The sequence below is a fragment of the Giraffa tippelskirchi genome, chromosome 10 (assembly GCF_054371585.1).
Source record: "Giraffa tippelskirchi isolate mGirTip1 chromosome 10, T2T-mGirTip1v1.2.pri, whole genome shotgun sequence".
Lineage (NCBI taxonomy): Eukaryota > Metazoa > Chordata > Mammalia > Artiodactyla > Giraffidae > Giraffa > Giraffa tippelskirchi.
In genome coordinates, this window is record NC_137284.1 from 151,094,335 (window position 1) to 151,117,929 (window position 23,595).

At 40.1% G+C, this 23,595-nt stretch overlaps 1 long non-coding RNA gene across 2 annotated transcripts in view; it reads left to right on the top strand.

Moving 5' to 3' along the window:
* LOC145523743 (uncharacterized) overlaps window positions 1-23,595 on the top strand; it is a 237,653-nt gene that overhangs the window by 41,130 nt on the left and 172,928 nt on the right. Inside the window, exons 1-2 of one of the 2 annotated variants that reach the window (XR_014066866.1) lie at window positions 2,498-2,545; window positions 3,300-3,532. The exons of the other annotated variant lie outside the window; for it this stretch is intronic. This is a non-coding gene — a long non-coding RNA (uncharacterized LOC145523743). Of the gene's footprint in view, window positions 1-2,497; window positions 2,546-3,299; window positions 3,533-23,595 lie in introns of those variants that run through there. 2 annotated transcript variants of the gene reach the window in all.

Sequence of the window (23,595 nt, forward strand, 5' to 3'; positions counted from 1 at the left end):
CCTGCAAGCTCTATTAATTTCAATTTCCTCCAACACCTAAGCTAAGTGTTCACAACCCATATGTACTCCTGGATTTGGACATTTTGTTAGTCTCACATCATCCAGTGGGTAAGAGTATTTTATTTGAAATGGGCCTCCTTGATACTTCTGAAATCATGTTACACAAGTAGCTAAATTTTTTTTTAATAGTAGGAAGGAAAATGGTAATTGATGATGTTCACAACCAGACAATGTTAAAATAGGGTGCTTTTGAGCAATTATTATGTAACAGGCCTTCTATTATGTCAACAAAACCTTTTGAAAACATGTAATCTGATGGTATAATTGGCCAAATTATAAGGTCCTAAGAGTTGGAGGCATATCTGTCCTGTGGACTGTTCTTTCTCCAGTGTTTGACACAGACCTGTGTTCTATCAATATTTATTTATTTTAAAACATTAAAATTTTTTTTTGTTGAAGCATAGTTGACTTACAGTGTTGTGTTAGTTTTAGGTATCCAGCAAAGAGATTGTGTGTGTGTATATATATACACATATATGTATATACATTCTTTTCCATTATAGGTTATTACAAGATACTGAGAATAGTTCCTTGTGCTGGATAGTAGGCCTTTGTAGGTTATCTATTTTACATATAGTAGTGTGTACATGTCAGAGTATTTTAGTTATGATATAGCACATAGTACTACAGACAGGCCAAAATCCAAAGAACTTACGCTACCACAGTTACTATCATTGGAAGAGGATGTATCAATATTTAATTGTTGAATGGCTGTTTTCAACCCTGCTTTACAGAGGTGGAGACAGAGCATCTAGAGGGTATGTAATTTCTCCAGAGTTACATCATTTATGTAACTATGGCATCACCAACTCAATGGTCATGAATTTGAGTAAACTCTGGGAGTTGGTGATGGACAGGGATGCCTGGCATGCTGCAGTCTATGGGGTCTCAAAGAGTCGGACACGACTGAGTGATTGAACTGAACTGAACATAGTTTGTGAGCCCTAAAGCCAGGATATCTGATTTTACAGCCCAGACTTAGATCATTATGTTCTAAGTGTATATGTAGTTGCACACTATGCATATGCGTAAATGTAGTTCTGATTCTATGTTGTTGTTCAGTTGCTAAGTCGTGTCTGACTCTTTGCGACCCCATGGACCGCAGCACGCCAGGCTTCCCTGTCCTTCACTATCTCCCAGAGTTTGCTCAAACTCATGTCCATTGATTCAGATATGCCATCCATCCATCTTATCCTCTGTCAACCTCTTCTCTTCCTGCCCTCAATATTTCCCAGCATCAGGGTCTTTTCCAGCAAGTTGGCTCTTCACATCAGGTGGCCAAAGTATTGAAGCTTTAGCTTCAGTATCAGTCCTTCCGATGAAGGACTATGTTCTTCTATGTTAAAAGTGTATGAAATCAGAAGAGTAAGTTAAGAGATACTCCAAGAGTATACAGAACTTACAGTCCTATGGATAGTGCCTTGCCAGATAGAACTTGGGGAAACCAAGGGAGAGATGGAGTGAGGGAGGGCTAAATTAGGAGTTTGGGATCAGCAGAAAAAAATACCAAATATAAAATAGATAAACAACAAGGTCGTACTGTATAGCTCAGGGAACTATATTCAACATCCTAAATAAGCCATAATGGAAAAGAATACATATATTACAGTATAGCTGAATCAGTTTATTGTACACCAGAAACTAACACAACATTTTAAATCCACTATGTTTAAAAAAAAAAAACACACAATAAATAAAATCAGAAGAGTGGAGACTCTGAGGGATTTGTAATACAAAAGCAAAAAGGTTGATCTCAAATATACAGCTGTTTTTTCTCATAAAAGATAGTCTTCACTCATTCTTACAGGACATAAAACACCACATCTTGACAGTATTTAGCTAATAATAATGGCCTGAGTTCAGTGGGAAATGGACTTATTCAGCCTGCATCAAGGGGATCTGTCCATGCTGGTGCGGAAATTCTTTGCATCAAAGTACGGGCTGTTTTTTATTAATCATTCAAGATCTCTGCCGCAGAAAGCTTAAAATGATGTGTGGATGAAACATATCTTCTCAACTGCAAATTTCACAATGCCATCTCCTGTGTCTCCTCCAGACCTAAAGTGTATCAGCCAAGCTTAAATTTTATTCCAGTGATTTAGTTTGTTAGTTCTATATTCGCTTTCTACCTCCTGAGATTGCATTCTTCTCCGTGAGAATTCAAACTCCTTGCAGCCCCAGAATTTCTCTGACATCCCCCGGAACCATCCATCTTCCATTACAGAGAGACAGTAACTCTCTTTCAAGTCTTTTGCCTTCTCCCTGTTCTAGTGAACATAAAACCATTCTGGGAAAAATGTCTTTTAAAAGTTGTGTGCTTTTGACTGAGATTCAGATCAGTTCTGAACCCCAAAACTTCTTAAAACTTGTTTCCCCATTAGAATTCAGAATCAGCTTGAGATTCTTAAGAGTAAACATTAGAAATCTTGCCATGGTTACAGTCTGGCTAAAATAGACTGCAAATTTGAGGGAGAATGAAAAAATGGTAAGCCATCTTTTTAAGTCCCATTGTTTTTAAAAGAGAACTACCTCTCTCACTTCCTGTTGTTAGAAGGTTAAATATGGAAATATGCTACTATGAATTAATCAGCTCTCTGAAGACATTAAAATAAAAAGAGATTAAATGCCTTTGGAAGCTTTCTGTAAAATAAGAAAGACGGACTATTTGTTGAAACTAGAGGCAGATGTTATTGAACTGAATGGGCTCCTTGGATAATGAAAAGACATGACTGGTAGAGAAACGTGGGCACCAAATCTGTTTCCTGCTGTGCTGTGAGGGAGCCCTCTCCAAGTGCATCATGGGAGAACTGAAGCTTCTATCTGGCAAGGCACTTTCCATAGGACTGCCATTTCTGTATACTCTTGGGAGTATCTCTTAAGTTGTTTTCTATATATAGGTCTTCCTGGCATTTGAAAGGCTTCCCAGGTGGCTCAGTGGTAAAAAATCTGCCTACTAATGCAGAAGACTCTGGATATGCGGGTTTGATCCTTGAGTCAGGAAGATCCCCTGGAGGAGAAAATGGCAATCCACTCCAGTATTCTTGCCTGGAGAATCTCATGGACAGAGGAGCCTGGCAGGCTACAGTCTACAGGGTCACAAAGAGTTGGACATGACTTAGTGACTGAGCACACATAGTAGTTGAAATGTTCATGTAATTCATCAAATTGACTGGGGGAGTAGTGAACCCCAAATCAACCTTGTATAAATTTTACAATCTTGATTTATTCATTTTTTCCAGAACCAGGTGTTGAAGCTAATTATATTAGGGTACAGAATATAATAGGTCTACATGCTAAGTTGCTTCAGTTGTGTCCAAGTCTTTGTGACCCTATGGACCTTAGCCCACCATGCTCCTCTGTCCATGGGATTCTTCAGGCAAGAATACTGGAGTAGGTTGCCATTTCCTACTACAGAGGATCTTCCCAACTAAGGAATCCAACACATGGTCTCTTACATCTCCTGCATTGGCAGGTGAGTTCTTTACTGGTAACACCACCTGGGAAGCCCGGTATAGAAAGCTACCAGAAGCTTATGAGTTCCTAGGCATTAATCTTGAAAAAAAAAAAAAATCACAATATCAGATTAAGATGTAGAAAATTCACCCAGAGGCATTTACTTTCTATTGTAAATGAATACTTTGCAAAATTTTAGGCAGCTCCCAAAGCAGCTTAGTGTTAGACAGAGGTAAGGAATAAGTTTAGATTAATTAAAAATCTTTTGAGTATGCTAATTATTTATTATAATCCTGAGAGAATTTTTTTTCTTTGTTTTTAAAAATTGTTCTTCTTCCTGGTATCTAAAACCATTTCAGGTATTTCTGGCAAAAGATAAAAAAGAATGTAGGGAATATGAGACATTTAAATTAAGTTTCTGAGTGTTTGTGGCTGAAACTCTTTATTGGCCCACAGCATCATTTTCTCCATCTTCCTTTTTAACAATAGAAACCCTTAAGTTTTAGCTCAAATATGACTGGCCACAGACAACACCTGAGGAGATGGCAGCCACAGGATGGAAAGAACCTGGTCCCTGAATGATTCTGAATGACCTTGTGGAGCATTAACTTTTATTCTCTTTGTTGCAGTATCTCATCCTGGACTCTAACTGATATAGTGGTAGAGGACTGTTTATGTAGGAAATTATTTTATCTACAATTCTTAGACTTTAATTCATTTCAATTCAGTTTTCAGTGAGAATATAATAGACTTCCACTTTCAGCTAAGATGAAATAAAAAGGACTTGACTTACCCTCCCTCCTAAAACAACCAAGAAAACCAGATACAGTATGTAAAACTGGTTTTGAAACCACGTGTCTCAGGTAGTGAGGAAGGATGATTCCTGAGAGATGGGAAGCAAATGAAGTGAATCCTAGACTGTCCCAGCTATACTGGCTGAAGGAATTTCCAGGTGCCCAGGCTAGGAGGGAACTCAGGCAGAGCTGGGTAGGATCCCTGTGTTGAGGAGCCTTATCTAAGAATTCAAGGAGATCAAGGTGCTAGAGTTTGCAGGGAAGAGTGCCAAAGAAGAGGCAAAGAGACCCTCCAATATGTTGAGTCAGCCTGGTGTATTCAGATGAATACTATCAGCATATTCACATGAGGAAACTACCCAGGACTAGAAAAAGAACTTCTCTCCTAAAAAAAAGAAAATGGATTAGAGGCAGTGCCCTGTACTCACAGCTGATGATAGTCCTGTCTCCATAGTCAAAATAGAAAACCTTCTAAAAAAAAAAAAAAAAAAAAAAAGAAAACCTTCTGAGTCACAAGGTACTGCATAGAGTACAGTGGCCCCCCACCCCCCCATCCAGGGGATACCTCCCAAGACCCCCAGGGGATGCCTGAAACCACAGAGATTACTGAACCCTATGTATAGTATTTTTTTCCCCTATATGTCATACATATCTAGGATAAAGCTTCATTTATACATTAGGCACAGTAAGAGATTACAACAACAATAATAAAACAAGACCCTGATAACAATGTACTGTAATGAAAGCTATGTGAATGTGCTCTGTTTGGTTCTCTTACTAAATATCTTACTGTATTGAACTCACCCTTCTTCTTCTGCTGATTTGATGTGAGATGATAAAATTCCTTTGTGACGAAGTGAGATGAATGGCATAGACATTGTAACACAGCATTAGGCTCCTGTTGGTCTTCTGTCTATACTCAGAAGGAGGCTCATCTGACTTAGGTGACCCTGGATCATCCAGACGTGACAATGTTGATAATTGGATGCCAGGAGCAGACAGTGTTTATGGCTGGAAACCCTGGGTGGGGTGAAATGGACAACATGAAATTTCACCATGTTACTCAGAACGGCACACAATATAAAATTTATGAATTGTTTATTTCTGGAATTTCCCACTTGGTATTTTTGGACTGTGGTTGACTTTGGGTAACTGGAACCAGGGAAAGCAAAGCTGTGGATAAAGGTGGAGACTGCTGTCCTGGGAAGTGTCTTGACTCAGCAGAAGGCTAGTTTGATGCGTGACTATTAACACTGCACTTGTCCCACCTAACAGATCTTAAAAGCAATACCTGAAAGGATCAAAAGGCTTCTGACTAAGGTATACGAGGGGATATAAAAAGATCCAAAATTTAGTTGTCGGTTCGTGCATGCTCAGTCACGTCCGACTCTTTGCAACCCCACAGACTGTAGCTCGCCAGGCTCCTCTATCCATGGGATTATCCAGGCAAGAATACTGGAGTGGGTTGCCATTTTCTCCTCCAAGGTATCTTCCCAATTTAGGGATCAAACGCATATCTCTGGCATCTCCAGCACTGACAGGTAGGTGGATTCTTTAGCACTGTGCCACCTGGGAAGCCCCTGATATTTAGATAGTTGCTGAATAAATCAGTTTCTGGACTGGATAGAAGGTTATAGATGGGAAGAGTTAAGCAGGCTGGATATATACAGGGCAACCAAAGGTAGTCTATGTGAGGCAGAAACTAGAATTTTAATGCAGGGGAAACCAATTTTAATCTTAAACTGGAGCAGAGATTCTCAACCTCATGTAGAGGGATCCTGGTAGATTGTTCCCATATTCTCAGACACGCCAGTTCTCCCCCTTATTTCTTTGGCCTTCCAGGTGGCTCAGTGGTAAAGAAACCACCTACCAATATAGGAGACACAGGAGATGTGGGTTCGATCCCTAGGAGAGAAAGAAATCCTGGGGTAGGAAATGGCAACCCACTCCAGTATTCGTGCCTGAAAAACCCTGTGGACAGAAGAGCCTGGCTGGCTATAGTCCATGGGGTCACAAAGAGTCGCAGACAGCTGAGTCACTGAGCACGCATGCACATATCTCTTTATGTATACCTAGTAATATGATTTTTATTTAGATGACAATAAAAAGGTTACAGCACACTCAATAATGCTGATGGCCAAGGTATAATCAGGCGGCGCCATAACTCTGCTCTCATTAGTACATGTGTCTGTGATGACTTTGTCCTGAAGTAATCCTTTAAAGTAATAATGTTAACTGCAATGCTACAATTCTTAACTGAAGACTGGAGCTTTCAAGTGCAATATGGGTACTTTCAAGTTCTCTGGTTCCTAATTAGTGGTCTAGAAATGTATCATTATCAGTCTTTGTTGAATGAATGAATGTATGAATTATGGGAAAATACCACTTATGTGCTAGGAAGTTAACATCTTGAAAGATAATAAAGGTTATTATGTTTGTGATGCTAACAGAACATTGTTAGTTTTATACAGCTTCTTGAAATGTTTAGGGAAGAAACAATTTTTAGTTGCACAACTGGAATGGAAAAGTTTAAAAAGAAACCACAAGAACATAGGAGAACACAGGTTTTGCAGGGTAGTAAAGCATTGTTCTACTTAGAGCATTAGAATTGCAAAATGAAACATTTCAGCTGCAGATTAAAAGCAGTTTTTGATGCTCAAAGCAAAAATGGGACAAAGCAAAGTATGTATCCTTAAGACAGAAAGGGAAAGAAACAAATTTAACTTCGTTCAAGAAAGAAGGTAAATAACATATATCTTCTGTCTTATTTTATATAACTTCTATCTATATTGGGCTTCCCTTGCGGCTCAGCTGTTAAAGAATCCGCCTGCAATGGGGGGGACCTGGGTTCGATCCCTGGGTTGGGAAGATCCCCTGGAGAAGGGAGAGGCTACCCCCTCCAGTATTCTGGCCTGGAGAATTCCATGGACTGTATAGTCCATGGGGTTGCAAAGAGTTGGACACGACTGAGAGACTTTCACTTTATCTATACTGGGCAAATAAAGTGAATTGGAAAATTTGTTGCCATTATTTTAATGGTCTTTTATAACAGCAACTACTATATTATCTGCATCATATATACGGTTCACTGTGTCCAGAGATACATTCTATTGATCTGACTTGCCTGTTAGCAATCATTATTACTACCTCTTGAAAGATGATGAAATAGCATTACTTCTTACTTAATGGCCAGTAAGAAGTAATCAGCATTTCTAGGCCTTATCTAGGAAACAAATGTACAAAGTCACAGTGAATGACATGGACCTCCAAACTAAGATGCCCATGAATATAGTAGTTTCTATAGTCAATACTGAGAAAATGTTGAGTATCAGTGGATTTTCTTTTGTTTTACAAAGTAGGTCTATAATTTTTAAATTATTCATATTTGGAGAAATTCTGCAGGATTTTTACAGTGTTCATTTATTAAAATTATGAAGAAATGAGTGTACAAATATTTGATTCGAATATCCAGTTCTTACTTTTGCATTGAAACTAAGCTCCATTCTTGGGTTATAAGGTTATAGGGATTTCAGGCTATGTTTTTCTTTTTTAAAAATCCTAAATTTAATATTCATTTTGCCTTCTTCGCTCAGTGCCTAGTAATTTTACATAAGAAAAGAATTGAACATTTTTACAGCTTTGTGACATTCACTCCCTCTTACAATTTTGTCAATTCAAACCTTTAAAGCCTCTAAATTTACATTTCACATCTGCACATCAAAGTGCTCATTTCATCATCCTGTCTCAGAAAGGATTAGAATAACCATAGGAAATCATCACAGAGCACTAGCTTTAGAACAGATTCCTATAGGACGAGTAAGTATATCTGTTGAGAACACTGCTGCAAGGCGAGAACTCCACTAAGGAGATGGCTTCCAATACTAGGAGGCACTATGCAGGTCATTTTTTTCTTCTGTAAATTTCTCCATGACTGTAACCTGGGAAGTATTTGAGGACAGATGGTGATTGGTTCTATCAGTTTATCTTTATACCTTGTGATTCCATATACTATACTGCACCAATATACAAACAATATACAAACTTGGGTGGTGTGTATTACCCTTGCTATGTCAATGAGTGGCATTTTTCATATAACCACCCTGAGACGCGCGTGCATATACACACACACACATACACATTATTGGCTTATTGCAGTGATCATACAAGAGCTGCCTTCTGGGACTTCCCTGTTGGTCCAGTGGTTAAGAATCTGCCTGCCAATGCAGGGGACACAGGTTTGATCTCTGGTCTGGGATGATCCCACATGCCACAGAGCAACTAAGCCCTCAGGCCACAACTGCTGAGCCTGTACACTCCAGACGCCAGAGCCCATGCTCCCAACAGAAGAAGCCACTGCAATAAGCCTGCACACCACAAGGAAGAGTAGCCTCCCGCCTCTCCACCGGTCGCCACATCTAGAGAAAGCCAGTGTAGCAACAAAGCCCCATTACAATCAAAAATAAAGAAATAAATGAATAAAAGGAAAAAAAAAAAAAAGCTGCTTTCTTCCCCAGAGGAGATCAAATGACTCTGGATGGAGAGATGTATTTATCAAAGATAAATCCAGAAATATTGTTTAAAGGGATGAAGTCATTTGGAGAGAAGAAAAAACCATTTGGTTCTCCAAAAACTGGAGACCATGAAGGAAAGCTTGTGGAATAGTCAAGGGAGGAAGGTCAGTTCAGATGGGGCTGAACCAAAGAACAAATAAGAACAAGGGCTGGTCCTGGGAGGGTAGCTGCCAAGCCTGGCAGCCTGGTCTACCTCAACTTAGTGACTTGAATACTAACATTTTTCTGAGCTGTGATTTCCTTCAGTTCATCTCTCTGCCTTCTTTGCTTCAACTGGGCAGATACACAATTCTTTTTTCCACAGTTCCCTGTAGCCCTATAGTTATGCGCTTGTATCTTACAGTTTTTCCCCCTAGATTACAACAAGGTGACTACCTTTTAAGAGAAGAGTGATAGTAATAAAATCTTACATCTTTAATGAGCTTTTAACTTTTCCAAACAGTTTCATATCTATTAATTCTTAGCATGTTTAAATCTCACAACAACCCAGGGGCTATGTTGTACAGTTATGATTTCCATTAGATCCATAAGAAAAAAATACTTAAGAACTATAGAGTAGAAATGGAGGAGAGATATGTGGAAATGAAACTCGTAGCCAATGAGTTTACTTCCTAATAAACTAAGAATGTTAGATGTGAAGGGGAAAAATGAAAAAAATATGAAAAAAGAACTGTTTCCATTTCTTGGGTATATGGACAGAGCTATGAAAATTTCTAGGGAATTTCAGCTCATTGATTTTCTATGCCTTTGAGCTGTATTCTTTATGTACTTTCTGTGGCTATTTTTTTGATCTTACATTCTCAAACAATACTACAAGATTCCTGGTGGCATTTACAGCTTTTGGGATACTTCAGGGTAGGATTCTGAGGTGGTTAAAAAGATAAAAGGTATCACACAAATAAATAAATAACTTTAGTATCATTTAGCCAAACATAAATTAATAAAATATGATAAGATAGTATACTGGGTTATGTTGCCCTGCAGTATTCATCTCTAATTGTAAATTTTGGCAGGAGATTGATTCTTATTGAATTACCTTATCTGGAAAATGATGTTTGGGACTATATGATCACTACTACTTCCTTCTAGGTCCAATAGTCTCCAACATTTTCTAAAGTTGTTCTTGGAATTGGGGTGGATTATAATTGTAGAAAAAGCAAGTAAGGAGGAATGACATAATTTGAATATTTTTAAAAATTGAAATAAAGTTTCAATATATATTCTCCAGTCCTTGATACTCAGTTTTTAATAGAAGTAACTACAGACATGTTTAGTCAAAGTCAAGTGATGAACTTGTATATCATAAATGTCTATAAACTCTAAGGGCTTCTCTGATGGCTCAGATGGTAAAGAATCTGCCTGCAATGGGAGACCTGGGTTCAAACCTTGGGTTTGGAAGATCCCCTGGGAGATGGCATGGCAACCCCCTCTAGTATTCTTGCCTGGAGAATCCCCATGGACAGTGGAGCCTGACAGGCTACAAACCATGGGGTCACAAAGTGTTGGCCATGACTGAGCGACTAAGCACACACAGCCATGAATTCTAAAATTCAGCTAAACGAGGCAAAGTGTAAACAATTCCCAAAATTTAATCTATTATGTAAATACTTTCTATAAGAGTGTTTATGCATGTTGAAAAACAATTTGATGGGGCCAAAAATGAATTCTAGAATCCAGAGATGCATGGTTATAGAAGGTTGTTTTAAAGTGCTAGCTAGCTTTTGATAGTAAAAACCATGGTTTTAGCTGACACAGGGATTTGATACATTAAAAAAAATAGCTTCTTTTCCTAGCAATGTAGGTAGATAGTACATTGCTGCCAGTAGATAGAGGAGAGCTGATATCCCAAGTAAAAGTCAAGAAATTCTGGTCTGCTATGAAAAAATACTTTGCTTTAATAAAATAACCGAAAATTTTTTATTTATTTAACAAGTATCATTGAGTGATTGGGTCTTCCCACGTGGCACTAGTGGTAAAGAATCTGCCTGCCAATGCATGAGACATAAGAGATGCTGGTTTGGTCCCTGGGTTGGGAAGATCCCTTGGAGAAGGAAATGCAACCCATTCCAGTGTCCTTGCCTGGAGAATCCCATGGACAGAGGAGCCTGATGGGCAAAGAGTCGGATACAACTGAAGTGACTTAGCACCCATGAACTCACGCACTGAGTGATTAGTATATAATTAGCACTGTGTTTGCTAAAGGGAATGTGAAAGAAATGCTAGGTGTGGCTACTACACTTCTCAGGTATTTGGAAAATAATTAGGGAGAAATAACTTATTTGCTCCAAATCATTGTTTAGCAAGGTACGATACTATTTGGTCCAAATGTCTGAGGTAAGCAATAATTCAACTAGAGGTCAATTATTGTTGGGAAAGCAAACGAACGTTGTTTTGGAGACAATGAAATGAGCTTCAATAGACTTGAAAGAAATGGGTAGATTGGGGCTAAGAATTAAAACATAGTAAATTTAATTGTAGTAAGCAAATGTTTACAAACTATAAAGAGTGTGGTGTGTGCAGGAGATTGTGATGCTAGAGTGAGGGGTGTGGGGATTGTATTGAGATTTGGTGGAAATAACAGTAAGTAAAGTAAGGCCAGATAATTGAGCATCTTGAATGACAGTGAATTTGGATTGTATTTTCAGACAAAGGAGAAACACTGGCAGCTTTCAAGGAGTTGAAATGATTGTTCGAAGCAGATAAATCTGAAAGCAGAATAATATATAGCTGAGTGTGATAGAAAAACTATTGCATTGTCAGAGAGATTTCCTTGGTTATAACTTTCATTTTGGAGCTCACCAACTGTATAATGTTACATAGTTCACTTAACTTTTCAGGGCTTCAACAGAATTGGCTATAAGATCTGTATGAAAGTGGGTGGGAGGGCCTTTGTTAGACGTTTTTTTTTTTCAGGTTTGCTTCCAGCTTAGCCTGGCTAAGAAGACCAAATATAAAATTATACTCTTCTTCCAAGTGTGAGTTAATAATGAGCTGGGAAAGTAAAAGGATATACAGGAACGAGGAGATGTAAGGGTCAGAGAAGGCCTCATTTTGAATTAATTGATTTTTTTTTTTTGGAGTATAATTGCTTTACAATGTTGTGTTAGTTTCTATTATAACTTGGAGTGAATCAGCTATGTATATACATATATCCCTTCTGTCTTAGACCTCCCTCCCACCTCTCCCCCCATCCCACCCCTCTGTGCTATATATACAGCAGGTTCCCACTAGCTAGCTATTTCACACTCAGTAGTGTATATATATATATAAATCCCAACCTTCCAATTCATCGCTTCCCCCACATGCCCACATATCTCTTCTCTATGTCTGCATCTCTATTCCTGCCCTGCAAATGGATTCATCTGTACCATTAACACATATATATGTGGAATCTAGAAAAATGAATTATTAGATTTTTAAGAACCATCAGTAGAAGTAAGTTAGAGAGATATGGTGTGAAAATGATTAGGAGAAATCCCTAACTAATCCATTGATTGTGATATGACCTTAGGACATTCAATTATACCTGACCTAATGTGAATGAGTGAATAGTTTTTATTAAACCCTTAAACAAAGCTATTCCTCTAGGTTATGTTCTTTCCTATTTACCCTGCTTTCCCTCACCCCAGTATCTACCCTATTACCTAATCCTATTATCTATCCAAGATAAATACTTGTTCTTGTCTAGTTCTCTCCATCTGACTTTGCCTCTAGTGTTTTGGATTACTGCTGCAGACTTTGTGATCAATTGACAAGGAAACTAGTTATATTAAGGGTTACAGCAATCTAAGAAAATTAAGCTATTATAAGTCACATTGTTTTCATAAAATTTCAAACAATTTAATAATCTTAAATGATTTAGGGAAACAAGAGAATGTTCAGAGAATATCAGTTCAGTTCAGTTCAGTCGCTCAGTTGTGTCTGACTCTTTGTGACCCCATGAATTTCAGCATGCCAGGCCTCCCTGTCCATCACCAACTCCTGGAGTTTACTCAAACTCATGTCCACTGAGTCAATGATGCCATCCAACCATCTCATCCTCTGTTGTCCCCTTCTCCTCCTGCCTTCAATCTTTTCCAGCATCAGGGTCTTTTCAAATGAGTCAGCTCTTCCCATCAGGTGGCCAAAGTATTGGAGTTTCAGCTTCAACATCAGTCCTTTCAATGAACACCCAGGACTGATCTCTTTTAGGATGGACTGGTTGGATCTCCTTGAAGTCCAAGGGACTCTCAAGAGTCTTCTCCAACACCACAGTTCAAAAGCATCAATTCTTCAGCACTCAGCTTTCTTTATAGTCCAACTCTCACATCCATACATGGCTACTGGAAAAACCATAGTCTTGACTAGACGGACCTTTGTTGACAAGTAATGTGTCTGCTTTTTAATATGCTAGGTTGGTCATAACTTTCCTTCCAGGGAGTAAGCGTCTTTTCATTTCATGGCTGCAGTCACCATCTGCAGTGATTTTGGAGCCCCCAAAAATAAAGTCAGCCACTGTTCCCACTGTTTCCCCATCTATTTGCCATGAAGTGATGCAACCGGGTGCCATGATCTTAGTTTTCTGAAGGTCGAGCTTTAAGCCAACTTTTTCACTCTCTTCTCTCACTTTCATCAAGAGGCTCTTTAATTCTTCTTCACTTTCTGCCATAAGGGTGGTGTCATCTGCATATCTGAGGTTATTGATATTTCTCCTGGCAATCTTGATTCCAGCTTGTGCTTCTTCCAGCCCAGTGTTCCTCATGATGTACTCTACATATAAGTTAAACAAGCAGGGTGACAATATACAGACTTGATGTACTGCTTTTCCTATTTGGAGCCAAGCAATATGAACATATTTAATGAATAAATAACTGGATAATATGTGCTAAGTACTGTTTTATATATATAATTTCAAGGTTATTAATATAAAAGTTTTGATGTATATGTAACACTCCTATTTCCAGATAAAGAAACTTATAAAGTAACTCACTAGTCCAGGGTTGCACAGTTGACATATTGCAGACCTAGGATTTGAATCTTGTTATTTTAAATTCCAACATCCATGCACTTATCAACACATGAAACTACTACAGAAAGCAGTTGAAGATGGGACACTGAATCAAATGAATGTTTGGGGTTGTAGTTGCATATTAAGGACTCTCTAGTCTAAAACTAGTAAGTGAACATTCAAAATAGAACCACTTCATTATGGAAAAGGGAATAGAAAAGTTGCAGGAGAGGGCTGAGATGTGTACCCCAACATTCTTCACTGAACTATGAAACTGAATTTTTACAGTCTATTACACATAGCTGACAATTGCTTGTGGTAGCAATCATTCAGTTCCGTTCAATTCAGTTGCTCTGTCATGTCTGACTCTTTGCAACCCCATGGACTGCAGCACACTAGGCTTCCCTGTCCATCACCAACTCCCGGAGTTTACTCAAACTCATGTCCATAGAGTCAGTGATGCCATCCAACCATCTCATCCTCTGTCATCCCTTTCTCCTCCCACCTTCAATCTTTCCCAGCATCAGGGTGTTTTCCAATGACTCAGTTCTTCGCATCAGGTGGCCAAAGTATTGGAGTTTCAGCTTCAGCGTCAGTCCTTCCAATGAATATTCAGGACTGATTTCCTTTAGGATGAACTGGTTGGATCTCCTTGCAGTCCAAGGGACTCTCAAGAGTCTTCTCCAACACCACAGTTCAAAAGCATTAATTCTTCAGCACTCAGCTTTCTTTATAGTCCAACTCTCACGTCCATATCTGACCACTGGGAAAACCATAGCTTTGACTAGACGGTCCTTTGTTGGCAAAGTAATGTGTCTGCTTTTTAATATGCGTCTAGGTTGGTCATAGCTTTCCTTCCAAGGAGCAGGCGCCTTTTGATTTCATGGCTGCATCATTACGCCTTTCATTTCCTGTATGACTCTCCAGAATGCAAGTCACTTTTTCATGAGATCCTATCACCTTTACATCATGAACAAATTCTTCTTTATGGTCAAGATTAACTCCAAATGGGCACCTTCTCTACTACTGCTGGTACTTCTGAGCGGCAATTTTTTGTTCTAGCAAGTCAAAATAACCACAATTTCTTTGTTCAGAAGACTATATTTCTAATATCTTTATATTCTAGGTTCTTCTGTAAACTGATTCCATCACTTTTCATGGAGATAGTTTATTTGCTTCATTGGATGGGTGGTTGTAAAAGCTATGGGTGGATCTTCAATTTTCTATGTCTGTCTTTCGTAAACTCTTGTTTCTCATTATTATGCAATGTTATCCATAAGCCACTTCTCATCATGCTCTGAATTTGAACTTTCTGCAATGTCTGGAAAACAAGAGAGTTGAACTACATTAGCACTGCCTAACAGTCAACAGTTCTGTTTTGTCAGTATTGTTAATTCATACAGTAGTGTTTCTTCATTATTTGAATATTTTATTGCATTTGTCCTTATTCATTTATCAAAAAATGAAGTGATAAATAGGAAAAGTGATAAGCCTAAGTCTTAAAAACTTCATAAACTTGAGACAAAGATTGAAATAATTGTGTATTAAAAAATGATGAATTTTTAGCTCCAGCTGAGTATTCAAGTTAGTTTTGTTCTCAATTATAAGGAAAAGAATAAAATCAAAGAACATGTGCAAAATGTTTGGGAATAGACTGCCAAGATAGAGTCCTGGAATTTTATTATGATTTTTAAATCATAGGCAGCTAGGTCTCTATCAACAAGATCTCTGCCTTAAAAGTTTCAGTTTTGCCATTGGAATTTTTGTGGGAAGAAATCATAATCAAAAGCAGAGTGTTGCCTCTATTGAGTTACCCTTTACCCTGTTAACCTGTCAACCTTGTTAAGAATTTTTGTAATTAGGAAGGAAATAATACTCCTTATAGACCACACGAACACTACACATCATAGAAATCTTCTCTTTCTACACATTAGAAATACATATGTCCAGTATTACATACTATTCTGTTTTATTGTTTGTTTATCTCCATGCCTGTTTAAGCTGCTTGTGTGGAGAGTTGTTCTAAGTTAACTAAACTTCAGTAACAGGCTTCAACTTTTTCAGTTACTTATTAGATTTTTTGTTTTAAGTATGTCCCATTGGCCCTCACTTGATTTTCTTGGGTATAGTTTTGGCTGGTTCCCTTTGACCTGGTGTAGTTCAATGATTCTTCTCTCTCTCCCCTGACAAATATTTTTAAATAATTTACTCGTTTATGGGAAACTGAAATGAGTACCTCTAGTCTCTTTTCAGTCTAGGTCACTCTATATACATTTGTCAGGAAAACAGCCCTCAAATATTGTTTGCATCACAGCATCAGTTTACTCAAAGAACTTCACCCCCTTTCAACTCTCCAGATCTGGATTTTAACACAGTCATTTAACACAGTCAGTCCATACTTCCCTCATTATTCCCTTCCTTACATAGCTTATTTTTCATCTTTTTTTTTTTTTAGTTCATCAATGAACTCAAATTCATCTTGTTGGCAATGCATGTAACACTCTTTTTAGCATTCAGGAGGCAGGAAAGGGAAGGGGGTTGAGAAAGGAGACAGGCAAGGGGGACGTGGAAGAGGGAAGGAAAGCAGAAGGAAAAGAAGGCACGAGGCTGGAAGGAGGAGTGGACAGGGCACGACTCTGGTGTTACACGTAGCATCTCAGGATGAATCTGAAGACCCCTCTCCTTTGGATGGAGGCAGCCCCAAGCCGGGTACACAGCTTTATGAGAAGAACATGGACTAGACCTCTGCAAACACACGCACATGCCTCTCGCTGTGTAGGGAGCTCTTCTGCAGGTGCCGTTTTGTGCAGCTGCCCACGTTGTGTATCTTGATGCTCTCAGAAAGCACATTGGTCTTCCTGGTGTCAATTCCCTTTCTCCCAGATCATGAGCCAGTCCATGTTGCCTTCCTCTGAACCTCCCATTCCTGGAGTTCCCACTTCCCCCTCCCTCCCCACAGGCCTAGACCTTATCGTCTTGGTCCCCACGGTGTGTGTTCCTCCCTGTTGAAGCACCGGCAGCTCACCAGCAAATGCTAAGGCAAAGGGTCCCTTCTCTCTAAACTCCGTCAAAACAAACTTTCAGGTGGGCAAATTGAGTCTGTTTCACTTAATACTAGTGGCAGTGAGGAGACTGGCACACAGAATATTTCATTTTATAATACTGCTATGGACCAGTTAAAATTAAACAGATGGCCTTTTCTCTTTATTTTAAACTCCTAGAGCATCCCAAATTTGTGTAATTGGATTATAATGAAATATAAATACTAAAGAAACTTCCTTATGTCTGGGATAAGTTAGAAATCACAGCCACTCTTCTCAGTCTATATCACGGAGTTACAATTACATAATTGTACATAAAATTCAAAAAGTACCAACAGAAATGAAAAAAGAAGAATGCATTCTCTTATTGTAGGGAAAATACAGTGGTACAGATGATCACAATTCTTCACACTTCCTTCCTTGAATCTTAAGGATTGACTTCTCAGAGAGGACAGACAGGGTCTGTTAGGGAAGAAATCCAGTTCTGTGATGTCAGACTCACGTTGCGCTTCCTAAGTCTCAGGGGAGCATTTGTTACTGTCAGAATATAAACAACTAATAACCCGGAAAGATTTTCCTCTGACAGCCCCTGTAGCTTAAAAATCTTCTCAGAGATATATTTCTGGTATATCAGGAAGTCTGGTCTCATGGCATGACCTGTTCTCTCACTAGCATTTTCCAAGAAAAGTTGTTTTCTAGATGCCTTGCCTATACCAGAGTATATTAGCATCTGTATCTTTATCCATACATTTAATTGCCTCCAAATGCAAAAGCTGGAAAAGGATAACAGAATTATTTGGCCGATATGTCTTCACATCTACTTGAGTTTCTTAAGAGAATGCATTAAAAAGCCAATTCAACCAATTGACTCACTACAGGCCACATTTACCAAACGTTTTTTCCCTTTTATTTGGGTGCACAGTACATGCATATGGGTTTTCTGGAGGATAATTTTAAATATTGCAGCATCCACAAAACATCTCCATTTTCAGAGACAAGAAAGAGTCACCTCTTGGTCATACAGAAGAGTTTTGACATTGATGCAAAGAAAGAGAAACAAATCGAAGGGGGAAATAATTAAGACAGGAATCTAAGCACCAGGCTTTTGGGAGGTCAAGTAGTTAGAATAAAGACAGGACTCAAAAATTCAGGGAATCCGAGAATTATGATAATTTATATAATAGGGGTAATGACCTGACAGAGGAAACAAAGACGGTGTGGAACTTAATAGATGAAAAATTTAAAACAGAAGAGGTTGCTTAGGATGAGCCAAATGAGGAAGAACTTGATGAAGAAATTCAGGACTAAAAAAAATCTGGTTGGGTTACTTTTCCGTATGGGGATGTTATCGTGATTTTAAAACTGAACTCACTTCTGTGTATACCTATTCGTTAACCATTCAAAGAATATTTGTGTATAGTTTACCCAGAATATTTGTTTTACTCAACGTCATTTCCTCCAAAGTCTTATCTAAGAACTTGATTTCTCTATTATCCCATCAGAAACACTAGACCCGGGTAGACTGAATGAGCACCTTTATCCCTGACTAGAGTCTACCGTTCTGTGCTTGTGTAACACAGAAGAGTGACTCCTGTTTCAGTCATGATAGTATAACCAGTGTCAAATTTACCCTCCTACTTCAAACAACGATAAGAATGGACAAAATATATGAGGCAATTGCTTTCAGTCATTGAACCTTAGGCATCTCAGGACTGTGACTCATGTAAAAGGAAACATGCCAGGTGAGTTTTCTATTGCTGCAAAAAGAAAAAAAAAAATGGCCATAAACAAAGGAGCTTGAAATAGTACCCAAGGCTCACAGTTCTGTAGGTCAGAAGTCTGTCATGGCTCAGAATATCACAAGGCTGAAATCAGGGTCAGTGAGGCTAACTTCCTGTCTGCAGGCTTGGGGGCAGTGAGTGAGGGCGGTCTTCTTTCAGGATCCTTCTTATTGTTGGCAGAAGAAGTTGTCCGTCCTTGCTGTTTTAAGAAAGTTTCCAAGTTCTTTGCTGACTGTCAACCAGGGGCTGATCTCAGCTCCTAGAAACCACTGGTAGTCTTTGCCAGATGTCCTCCTCCATCTTCAAGTCAGCAAGTGCCCATCACATCCTTCTGGTTCTTTAAACCTCCGATTTCCTCTTCTGCTGCCATGGAGAAAACCCTTTGCTTTTAAAAGGCTCATGTGATGAGGCAGGCCACCTGGAAAAATCTTTCCATTTTGCAGTCAACCGTGCCATATAACATGACTAATCATGGGAGTAAAATCCATCCCCTAGTCTTGGGGATTTTGCAGGGGCTTCCCTGATAGCTTAGTGGGTTAAGAACCCACTTGCAATGCAGGAGATACAGGAGACGTGGGTTCAATCCCTGGGGCGGGAAGATCCCTGCAGTAGGAAATGGCAACCCACTCCAGTATTCTTGCCTGGAAAATTTCATGGACAAAGGAGCCTGGCGAGCTATAGTCCAAAGGGTTGCAAAGAGTTGAAGATAACCGAGTAACTAAGCAAGATATGGCATATACACAGGGTAGGGGATGGGAAATTGTCGGGGACAACTTAGAATTCTGTCTCCCACCAGCCCCTGCTGCCACGCTCCATGGATACACACATGTACGCGCGCGCGCACACACACACACACACACACACACACACACACACACACACACCTTGGATCACTTCTCCTTCCACACAAAGTGAATGAACAGGTGGGTGAAAGCTCTGTCACTTTGGAGTGTTTTAAAACTTCCCTGGAGGAGGTCTACACTCCTGTACCTAGATGGTGTGTCTATGACCAAGCTCATGTGTTTTATCTAACTTTGAATTCCTTATTTCATAAATTAAAAGACTGAGGTCACAATGAGGTCACAGCCCAAGGTCACACCAGAGGGGCACTGGCAGATCTGAGATGAGAGCTAGAATCTTAAGTTCATCAGTCTGACGATCTCTGCTTTCTATAGGCTGTGTTTGCTTGATAATGCTAAATATGAAAGAAAAAACTCTCTGCTGGCCAGCTTACATTATTCTTGGTGGTTGGTAGGTTAGTTGCTCAGTTGTGTTCAGCTCTTTTGCAGCCCCATGGACTGTAGCCTACCAGGCTCCTCTGTCCATGGGATTCTCCAGGCAAGAATACTGGAATGGGTAGCCATGCCCTTCTCCAGGGGATCTTCCCAACCCAGGGATCAAACCCAGGTCTCCTGCCCTGTAGGCAAATTTTTTACCAACTGAGCCACCAGGGAAGCATAATTATGCTTGACTACCCGTTACTGGTTTCTTGGCCAGGAGGGACAGTGGGGGCAGATCCCAAGGAGAGTCCATGTCGCCTTGAGAGGGAGACTTTGGCCGCTTTCTTTAAGCAGGGGCTGGTGCTCACATCTCCTATAAACAGGAGGAGCGAAGGGAGAGTGGACCACGTCTGCAGTTCAGAGGGTTTAGGAGCATCTGAAGACTCCAGACTCTGGGGCCATCACACTTGATATGTCCATCTCCCATGAAGGCCCATTCTTTACCAGCCAGGGCTCTGTCCTTGCCACAACATGTAACCAAAATTCAGGTCCAGGTGTCTGACACTCAAAAGCCAATAAAGAGGCAAGGTTGGTAGAAAGGCAAGACCTGCCCTGGATGGGAGTTTAACGTCCTTTAGAACTTGGCTTCTCTTACAGTTAAGTTCTTGCTCTGGTTCTCAGTTTTTGCTCTTGTTCTTTTGCTGCAGACAAGAACTCCTTTATATGCAATGAAGGAGCATTTTGGTCTTCACATAACTTTTAATTACTAATTAGTGCACCCAGCATTGTGTTACCCTTTTTAAAAAATGAATTTTATTGGCATATAGTTGCTTTACAATGTTGTTAGTTTGTGTGACCCTTTTTGAAAGTGTCTATTTTACTTAACAATAGCCACTTAGTTCCATTATCCTTAGAGTTACTAATTCCCCCATATTTCTCAAAAGCTGATATACTCTATCAGCTAATATCTTTCATTCCAATGGTATGCATGCATATGTGCTAAGTCACTTCAGTCAAGTCTGACTCTTTGCAACCCTATGGACTGTGACCCACCAGGTTCCTCGGTCCATGAGATTCTCCAGGCAAGAATACTGGAGTGGATTGCTATTTCCTTTTCCAGGGGATCTTTCTAACCCAGGGATCGAACCCGCATCTCCTGAGGCTCCTGCATTGCAGGCAGATTCTTTACCACTGAACCACCAGGGAAGCCCACCACCAGCAAAAGCTTTAACAATTACATGGGTACCTTTTGCCCAGAGATATCTGTGCCCAGGTACCACTGATGGAGTCTTTATTGCCATCCAGGTGGTGGGTGATCCAGCTCCCAGATCTCTTAGCATTTGCTGTTATGGACCATGCCTTGGTTCCCTGGGAAGCTGACTCTGAAAGAGATTAGCATGCAAGGCATTTATTGAGGGGGGATCATGAGATTCATACCTAAGGAAGGGAGAAAAGAAAGGAGGAGGAACAGGGAATATTTGAATAGTGATGCAATTTTAGCAAAGTCTCAGCTGATTTCACAGGAATTTTGCAGTTGGGATGCTCTTTATAGTTGTCCAAAGTTGGGTCTAGGGGAATAGGCCTTTATAGGGACCCTCCATGTCTATCCCTTGACCAACCTTTGAGTGCAGGCATACTCTGAAAAGGGACTTAGTCTTGGGTGGGGCAGCTTTACTCAGCTGAGGTTGAAGCTGTGGGCAATCATCCAGCAGTTCTATCAGCTTAGAAAACAGGCCTTTTATACCTAGAGGAGGATCTGGGCAGCATATTACGACATCTAGTAAGTTTCTACTTTAATAAAGATTTTCTGTTGTTGTTCAACTGCTAAGTCATGACCGACTTTTTGCAACCCCATGGACTGCAGCAAGCCAGGCCTCCCTGTCCCTCACCATCTCCCAGAGTTGGCCCAAGTTCATGTCCATTGCATAGGTGATGCTATTCAACCATCTTATCCTCTGTCTGCCCCTTCTCCTTTTGCCCTCAATCTTTCCCAGCATCAGGGTCTTTCCCATTGAGTTGGCTATTCACATCAGGTGGCCAAAGTATTGGAGTGTCAGCTTCAGCATCAGTTCTTTCAGTGCCTATTCAGGGTTGATTTCCCTTAGGATTGACTGGTTTGATCTCCTTGCAGTCCAAGGGACTCTCAAGAGTCTTCTCCAACTGCTAAGTCGCTTCAGTCGTGTCCGACTCTGTGCAATCCCATAGACGGCAGCCCACCAGGCTCCGCCGTCCCTGGGATTCTCCAGGCAAGAATACTGGAGTGGATTGCCATTTCCTTCTCCAGTGCATGAAAGGGAAAAGTGAAAGTGAAGTCGCTCAGTCGTGTCCGACTCCTAGTGACCCCATGGGTCTGCAGCCTACCAGGCTCCTCCACCCATGGGATTTTCCAGGCAAGAGTACTGGAGTGGGGTGCCATTGCCTTCTCCGTCTTCTCCAACACCACAGTTCAAAAGCATCAATTCTTTTACGTTCTTAATAAAGATAATTCAGTGGAAAAATTATGTCCCCATCAACTCTAGTTTCTCATGTGGCTGTTAACCAAGATACTGCCATTTAAATGGGGACAATAACTGCTAATTTCAGATTCAGTATATCAGAGGAAATTAACAAATTCAATAGTGCTTGTCTTTTATAAGCAAATCTATTCTGAACGGCCAATATTATGATTATGTGGAGGAAAGACAATCCAGCAACTCAGCAGCATTTATTTAGAAATAGTTCAGAAATCATATTTTATCTATAACATCAGTAAGACAAAAGCAGCTACTAATAACAGCCAACATAGAAAGATAAAAGAAATGTCTGTAAGGACGAATTACTAAGTTTTTTTAACCATTGCATAGCTCCCAATAGAAATTTCTCAGCCTCAGTGGCTTTCCTTCATAGATTTACCCAAGTCTTCTCTGCCCTTTCCTTGGCTTCCCAGGTGATGCTAGTGGTAAAGAATCTGCCTGCCAATGCAGAGATACAAGAGATGTGGATTTGATCCCGGGATGGGGAAGATCCCCTGGAGTAGGAAACGGCACCCCACTGCAGTATTCTTGCCTGGAAAAATTTCACGGGCAGAGGCACTTGGCGGGCTCCAGTCTATGGGGTTGCAAAGAGTTGAACACAACTGAACACAGTGAACAGCCAGCACCCAACCATATGTGCCACCTGTTCAGCTTTTGTGCAACTGCAGAGCTCAAGCCATTTCACTTACATCCCTTGCAAATTCTCCGTAGCTCAGCTTTGTTCTGCAGATAGCTTTTGTTGGCTGATTCCAACAGCTGCTGCTAGAAGGCCACTGACAATGAATCTGAGTTGTTCAACAACAGTCAATTTGCTGTTCATCCCTGTGGCTACCCATGATGGAACTGTCTGGGATTGCTAGCTCAGATCTGTTTATGAGAAGCCTCTGCTTCAGATGAATGCAATTATTTTAATGCACCTGTAGGTGACATTTACTCCTCTTTTCTCCTGCTGATCCACTGACAGAGCATCGAGTCCACTTTAACCAGAACTAAAAAAAAATTGTTTTCTTTTTTGTTTTGAATCAGAAGTGTTTATTGCAGAAATTTGCCTCAGGTTCTGATTGAGTGGCCCCAGCTGGGATTGGCTTGGGGCCCTCTGCCTGGGTCAGGCAGGTGAAATAGAGAAGGAAGGGGAGAAGGAATACCTCTGGACAGAGACCTCACAGCTGCGCATG